Source organism: Cupressus sempervirens, chromosome 3 (assembly GCF_028749045.1).
Source record: "Cupressus sempervirens isolate cs-2001-9-10 chromosome 3, ASM2874904v1, whole genome shotgun sequence".
Classification (NCBI taxonomy): Eukaryota; Viridiplantae; Streptophyta; class Pinopsida; order Cupressales; family Cupressaceae; genus Cupressus; species Cupressus sempervirens.
This window is the reverse complement of record NC_143120.1, coordinates 356,215,693-356,224,193: the sequence shown is the minus strand read 5'-3', so window position 1 is coordinate 356,224,193 and position 8,501 is coordinate 356,215,693. Positions and strand designations below refer to the sequence as shown.

The 8,501-nt window shown below is 36.6% G+C and overlaps 1 pseudogene; it reads left to right on the top strand.

Moving 5' to 3' along the window:
• Window positions 1–450: 450 nt before the first annotated feature.
• Window positions 451–8,282, top strand: LOC149566463 ((R,S)-reticuline 7-O-methyltransferase-like; annotated as a pseudogene).
• The last annotated feature ends 219 nt before the right edge of the window (window positions 8,283–8,501 follow it).

Genomic DNA, 8,501 nt, shown 5'->3' with positions numbered 1-8,501 from the left:
AAGAAATTGTCCTCGTCAAGACACTTATGACAATGCATATTCATTTCTCACCGTATAGTGCTGTACGCTCATAACAATAAAGAATATTTAGGACCGGATAGCCGTAAAGAGACAAAGTTAAAGGAATTGGCGACCAACTTTTACATCTTTTCTCTTTGTTTTTCTCCGTCTCCTTTCCAACAGAAAAGACTGTGGTACTAGCATGTCAAAGGCGATATTTTAGGCTAAAGGTAAATAATTGTATTAATTGACAGTTTAAAGAAGCTTATTGTTAAGATCTATAGCATTTCGCAGTTAAACATGCTACTGTTCATTAATTGCTTGAATAGTGCATCTTCTCTTTCCCCAACAGTTTTTTCCTCTATACGCAGGAAGCAAACTTCTGAAGGAATCATTCATATTTCTTCAATCCAAACTAGAGAAATGGAAGCCCATCTCTAACTTTACGAGATGATGTTCTCTGCTGCAAAGTCCATGGCTCTCAAAGTGGATGTCCTGCTTAACATTCAACAAATTATAGTTACACATGGGAGAGGAAATCCTCTGTCTGTGGATGACATTGCAGAAATTATTTCTGCTTCTTGTTAATTATTGTTAGTTGGACAGCTGTTATTTCTGACACAGAAATAGCAGTAGTATTTATGGGTAGCTTGGACAGCTGTTCGTCCTTATCTATGTATAGCAGCATTAGTTATGGGTAGTTTGGACAGCTGTTTGTCCACTTGCCGAGAATTAGTAAATGGTTGTTGCAAAGATAATTATTTACTAATTTTAGTGACTCCCTTTTGGACACCTTCCAACCAATTCTATTATTGGCTGTCGAGTTGTCTTAATCTCAGCCCTTGGTTTGATTTAATCTCAATCATTGGTTTACCAATAGGAGTAGCATAAAAATGGGTCATTGGGTCATTTGGAGATGAAGTTTTGGGAGAAGCATTTTGTAGTGATAGCAAATTGTCTTGCAGTGTTAGCAAGGGCACAGTGTTAGCGTGGGGATAGCAGTGAGGAATATCAGCGAGAAAAATTAAGAAGTTGTCGTAGTTCTACCAGTGAGAGGTAAAGAATTTTTATATCTCTTGATTTGCTAAAGTTTAATATAATTCCTCATCTGTAGAACTGGTTGTCCCTTGGGGATTTTTCCAGGGACAATTTGTCCGAAAATATTGTGTTCATTGTGTTGTTTATTTCTTTTCATATTATATAAGTGAAGTTGCAGTTGTGTTATTTTTCAATATTAGCTAAAAAAAATTTTTCAGCAGTTTAATAATCATTTACGATAAGAGATTAATAATCAGTGACTGCAATAGTTGATTTTTCACATGGTATCAGAGCATTGTTAAGGGTAGAAGAGTTTTTCCCTAAGAAAGAAATTTTGATCTCTTTAGATTTATTATTGCTTTAAACTTTTGAGATGGCTTCAGCTAGTTTGAGAGATTAGGATAGATTGGATTGTGCCTCAAATTTTGGTGTCTGGAAGGCCAAAATTTCTTTATTGTTGGAAGAGAATGGTATCAAGGATTATGCTACCAGTGTTGTACCTGTACCAATGGATGCAACACAGCTTGCAACATATAGGAAGGATGATGCCAAGGCGAGGAGGATAATCCTTGATGGTGTCAAGGATCATATTGTTCCACATATCTCGGAGCTAGATGCAGTGAAGAAGATGGGGATGCCATTCTGAATCTATACCAGAATGCTACCACCAATAGGAAGTTGATTCTCGGAGAGAAGCTAAAAAATACCCAGATGAATTAGGGAGAAGACGTCACAAGTTACCTCACCAGGCTCAGACTTGTCAAGGACGAGTTAGCAGTTGTTGGAGATAGCCCTAGTGATGACGAGCTAGTGAGAATAGCCCTAAATGAGTCTACTAAACAATGGAGTGTCTTTGTTCAAGTTATCAGTGAACGAGATACTTTACCAAGTTGGGATCGATTATGGATTGATTTCACTCAAGAGGAGTTTAGACTAAGTCTTGTCAATGGGGCCAACAAGAGTCAAAAAAATGAGGTGGAACAAGAGAACGTTGCCCTAGTGGGTAAAGGGAAAGCAAAGGATCAAATTCACAAAGTGAGAAGAAGAAGAAGGACATTTCTAAGGTCAAGTGCTTTGGATGTCACGAGTTTGGCCACTATATCAGTGATTTTCCAGAGAGGAAGAAGGGTAAGAAGCAGGTGGCAGCTTCAACAAGTGCAGAAAAACTCTCCAGCAAAATGGAAGATGTGTTTGCACTCATAGCTTGTATGGTTAGCTCAACCTCACAGTGTGTTTGGTATATAGATAGTGGGGCGTCATTTCATATGACAGGAGTTAGAGAGTACTTCTCCAGTTACAAGGAGGAGGACACCAACATCCAAATTTCTATAGGAAACTTGTCCAAACTCAACCCTGTTGGGAAAGGGACTGTTCAGTTTCAGAGGGAGAATAGAAAGATAATTCCACTTCATGATGTGTTATATGTGCCAAGCTTAGGTATGAACTTGATTTCTATATATGTTCTTCAGGATAGGGGGTATAATGTACTCTTTAGAGGGACAAATGTGTTGATTAAGCACAAGGATTGGAAATCACTCATAACTATTGGAGTTAGGAGTGGTCACCTTTATAGATTGCAGTTTGATACTCCTAAGGCACTTATGAGCAACAATAATCCTAGAGATCTTGGAGAGCTATGGCATAGGAGGATGACCCATATTCATCATGGAGCACTTAGATTGCTTCGTGAGACTGTTACAGGTGTTCCAGAGGTGAGCACAGAGCATGACGATGTATGTAAGGGATGTGTGTTGGGGAAGTTTGTGAAAGCATCTTTTCCAAGGAGTGACACGAGATCTAAGGGTGTTCTTGGTCTAGTACATTCAGATGTTTGTGGACCAATGTCGACGAAATCTCTCAGAGGATATGAGTACTATGTTACTTTTATTGATGATTTCTCTAGAAAGACCTGGATATACTTCTTGAAGACTAAGGATGAGGTTTTTAGTCAATTCCAAGAGTTCAAGGCTCTTGTGGAGAACTCGACAGGAAAGAAGATAAAGGTTCTTCGGTCAGACAATGGAGGTGAGTACAAAGGAAATGTCTTCTAGGAGTTCTATACCAGAGAAGGAATCTAGAGAGAATGGACTGTTTCTTACAATCCACAACAGAATGGAGTTGCTGAGAGGAAGAACCGTTCTATATCAGAGGTAGCAAGAACTATGCTACATGACCAGGACATGCCCCATTACTTATGGGCAGAGGCATGTAATACAACAGTCTACATTTAGAATAAAGTTCCACACAAGGTGCTAGGGAAAATGACATCAGAGGAGGCTTTCACAGGGAAGAAGCCAGATGTTAGTCACTTCAAGATATTCGGGAGTTTGGCATATTGCCATATTCTTGGAGATACATGTACAAAGTTAGATAAGACTGTGGAGAGGGGGTACTTTGTTGGGTACAGTGAGACCTCAAAGGCATACAAGATTTTCATTCCGGGGACTAAAAGAATTATTGTCAGATGGGATGTCAAGTTCATGGAGGAAAAGGAATTTGGGAGATCCAGATATTTGCCAGCAGATGATCAAAGTGAGTAGCCAACAAAAGCTCCAAGACCAAGTCAAGAGCAACAAAGCTCAAGTACAGTTACCAGTATGAGTGTAGACTCAGTTAGTGAAGATTCATAGAGTATGGAGCAACAGGTGCAATAGGAAATGCTTTCATAAGACTTAGAGGTTGACATTTCATCCTCTAGAGTTGGCAACGGGAACCATGTGGTTCCAGATACACAAAGGGATACTCAGGAGTTTGTGGGAGCTCCTAGGAAGAGTACTAGACAGCGAAGACAACCAGCCAAGTTCAATGACTATGTGGCATTAGTTAGTCTGTTGGTAGATTGTGAGCCTTCTAGCTATCAAGAAGCTATAGAACATCAAGTATGGCGAGATGCTTTGGTTGAGGAATATTCTTCACTAATGCAGAATGATGCATGGGAGGTAGTATCTAGACCGACAGATAGAGCTATAGTTGGATCACGTTGGATCTATAAGATAAAGCACGGTGCAGATGGTAGCATCGAGAAATACAAGGTGAGGTTCATGGCAAAGCGGTTCTCTCAGAAGAAGGGAATAGACTATGAGGAGACATTTGCTTCTGTTGCTAGGTATACTTCTATATTTGCTGTAATCTCACTTACAACACAGATGGGATGGCAAATCCATCAAATGGATGTCAAGACAACATTCCTTAATGGTTAGTTGAAGGAGGAGGTATACATAGAACAACCAGAAGGCTTTGTAGCACACAACAAAGAGACCCACGTGTGCAGATTGAAGAAAGCATTATACAGACTCAAGCAGGCTCCTAGAGCGTGGTATGAGCGCATTGATACATACTTGCAGAAAATGGGCTTTGTGAAGAGTGAAGCATACGCTAACCTCTACTACTTGATGGTTGGGGATGAAATTCTCATTCTTGTTCTTTATGTGGATGACCTATTTCTTACAGTTTTACTAGGGCTCATAGTGGATTGCAAGAGGAACCTTGCAGAAGAGTTTGAGATGAAGGATTTAGGACTTATGCACTACTTTCTAGGCATGGAGTGTGGTAGACAGATGGGGAGATTTTCCTTGGTCAAGGGAAATATTGCATTGAAATCTTGAAAAAATTTGAGATGGAGGATTACAAAGCCATGTCTACACCCATGATCACGAATTGGAGGAAGGTAGATACAACTAAGGAGAAAGATGTAGATCCCACTTTATATAGACAATTGATTGGTTCTCTTATGTATTTGGTCAACACTAGACCAGATATAGCATTTGCAGTTAACTCTCTTAGTTAGTTCATGGTTGAACCAAAGAGAATGCATTGGATAGTGGCTAAGCATGTGCTATGTTACTTGTGTGGTACAATCAAGTATGGGATCAGATATGTTTGAGGTGAAGGTATCAGATTGATAGGCTATACTGACGCAGATTGGGCAGGAAGTACAACAGACAAAAGGAGCACTTCAGGGTGTTGTTTTAGTTTGGGATTAGGAGTTGTATCTTGGTTCAACATGAAGCAGAAGTCTATGGCTCTAAGTTCAACAGAAGCAGAATACATAGCAGCTAGCATGGCAACATGTGAAGCTATATGGCTTTGGAAGTTGCTAGTAGCCTTGTTTGGTCAGAAGGTTGAGACTACTATAATACATTGTGACAATCAGAGTTGCATCAAGTTGTCTGAGAATCCAGTGTTTCACGATAGCTCTAAACATATAGACATCAGATATCACTTCATCAGAGATTGTGTACAAAGGGGAGTTGTTCGACTACAATACATACCTACAGATGAGTAGGTAGCAGATATTCTGACTAAGGCATTAGGGAAGGCAAAATTTATCTTCTTCAGGGATAAGTTAGGTGTCCTGCAGAACAGCTTCCTCACTAAGAGGGAGTGTTAATTATTCTTAGTTGGATAGTTGTTATTTCTGACCCAGAAATAGCAGTAGTATTTATGGGTAGCTTGGACAACTGTTCGTCCTTATCTATGTATAGCAGTATTAGTGATGGGTAGTTTGGATAGTTGTTTGTCCACTTGCCAAGAATTAGTAAATGGTTGTTGCAAGGATAATTATTTACTAATTTTAGTGATTCCCTTTTGGACACCTTGCAACCAATTCTATTATTGGCTGTCGAGTTGTCTTAATCTCAGCCGTTTCTTTGATTTAATCTCAGTTGTTGGTTTACCAATAGGAGTAGTATAAAAAGGGGTCATTGGGTCATTTGGAGATGAAGTTTTGGGAGAAGCATTTTGCAGTGATAAAAAATTTTCTTGTAGTGTTAGCAAGAGGCAAGGAATTTTTATATCTCTTGATTTGCTGAAGTTTAATATAATTCCTCATCTATAGAATTGGTTTTCCCTTAGGGATTTTTCTAGGGACAATTTGTGTGAAAATATTGTGTTCATTATGTTGTTTATTTCTTTCCATATTATATAAGTGAAGTTGCAATTGTGTTATTTTTCAATATTAGCTAGAAATTTTTTTTCAGCAGTTTAATAATCATTTACGATAGGAGATTAATAATCAGTGACTGCAATAGTTGATTTTTCACACTTTCATAAAAAGCAAAGCAGTTCATAGGGAATACTTGTTTAGGATTCTGAGATTGCTTACTTCATGTGGTGTCTTCACTGAAGAAATAGACGAGCAGATCAGGCAAGTTAAGTATGGATTGAATAGCGTTTCTAAGCTACTTGTGAAGGATGAAAATGGGGATTCTTGCGTGCCAATTATAGTGTTGGCAGTAGACAAAGTTTACATGGACGCTCACCACTATATTCATGATGTTGTGGTGCAAGGGTGTCATCCCTTCATGAAAGTCTATGGCATGAGCCCCTGTGATTATGTGTGTTCAAATCCTGAAGACAACGAACTTGTTAACAAGGCCATGGTCTGTGATACAAAAGAGCTCATGTCTTCTGTGGTGAAGATGTATGATGCATTTAAGACTATTACGAGTGTTGTGGATGTTGGGGGGGAGTGGATTCTGCATCGTCTACTGTAGTTGCTCAACATTCACATATAGAGGGGATTAACTTTGACCTACCCCATGTTATCGCAACTGCACCTCCTAGCACCTCCTATATCTGGTAAGGAATCCCATCTCATTTTGTATATAATGTATAACTGATAGACTATTTGCATTATTTTGGTATGAAGACAACTATATATCTACGCTTCAAAAAGTTAAGTTAATTTTGATTATTTAGTAATCCTAGCTTAGGAATGAAATCTTAGTATGTGATGTTCATAATTATAGTAGATATAATGTACAAGGGGTACTTGAAAATTGATTTACAATTAAAGTTATTAATAATTTTTTACTAGTAAATTAGTAAATTACTACGCAAGTGGATATACATTTCACTTTGTGTGTGTGTGTGTGTGTGTGTGTGTGTGTGTGAGAGAGAGAGAGAGAGAGAGAGAGAGAGAGAGAGAGAGAGATTTCAAAACATATCTTTTGATAAGTAGGAGATCGTGGTGCTTCATCCCTATGAGCATCACCTAGATCTAGTGAGTGCTAAGTGTTCCATTTATTCTCATGAGAGATGGATTCATGTTGAATCACAACTCATGAAACATGGGTCAATGAGTTTGACTCAAAGTCACACAGTTAAATCCTAATAACAATATCACAATTTGACTTATTGTGGAAATTGTCTCCTACTTATCAAGTAGGAAATAGTTTTTACAATAAATTAAATTGTGATATTATTAACACGATTCGCTATGTAGTTTGTGAGTCAAATTATTGACCCATGTTTTATGAGTAGCAATTTGTAGCATATCATCTAGCATGAAAATGAATAGAACATGAAGCACAATTAATAGAATATTCAAATATAATTATTGAGTCAAAATATTGACTCCTTTTTAATGCTATTAAAGAAGGTAAAAAATCTAGTCACCGAGGTCTTATGTCAAATGAAGTTTTTTTAATCTTATTTTATTAAAACTAAAATAGGTCAAATGATAATTAAATGACTTTCATTGAATAACAAACATCCTCCTATGCATGAGAGCTCTATATTTTGAACCATCTATGGTAGCTTATGTTAGTGGTAGTCAAATTTGACAACTAGCTATGAAGATTATTGAATATGATTGTGCATAATGTAGATGTAAATGATATACATATGGATCATTGATGTGAGTAAATTTTTTTTTTTCGTTAGAAAAACTATTATTTTAAACTATAGGTAAATTTTAATTAATTAATTAATTATTAATTTAATGTTTAATAGGAGTCAAGCATATTGGTGGAAACATGTTTGATAAAATTCCTTTAGCAGATATTACTCTTATGAAGGTAAAACTTTTGTATTATGGAACAATATATTTTAATATGTTATTATACTTGTCTCTTAATTACATAAGCCTAGGTTTACTCATTTGTCATTATTGTAACCATTGTAGTGGCTTTTACATGATTGGGATGATGATCATTGTGTGGAAATTTTGAAGAATAGCTATAAAGCAACTCAAAATGATGGGAAGGTCATAATTGTTGATGCACTTATTGATAGTTCTCACAAAAAACTGAATCGACTAGGATTATTGTTTGACATGCATACGATGATCCATACAATGGGTGGAAAGGAGAGAAGTTAAGAAGAATTCAGCCAAATATTTTTCAGAGTAAGTTTTATGAGTTACAAAATTATGAAACTAACTTCTCTCTAAGTACTTATAGAAATTTCCAAACCGTAATTGTACCTATAATAATGTAGTATTTTATTTTTAGATAAAATGATGTTAACTTGAAAGATGTTTTGATGTAAGATATTTTCTTTTCTGTTACCTCTATGAAGAGAGAATATATTTGAAAAGTACATTTATATATGATTAAGAAGTGTAACTTATTAAATTTTCTTATTGGATGCTAAAATATTATTTTTCACATATCTTTAAAATGTCATGGAGAAAATATTTAGCTTATTATTTTCACTTTTATTTGTTTATATTTCTCATT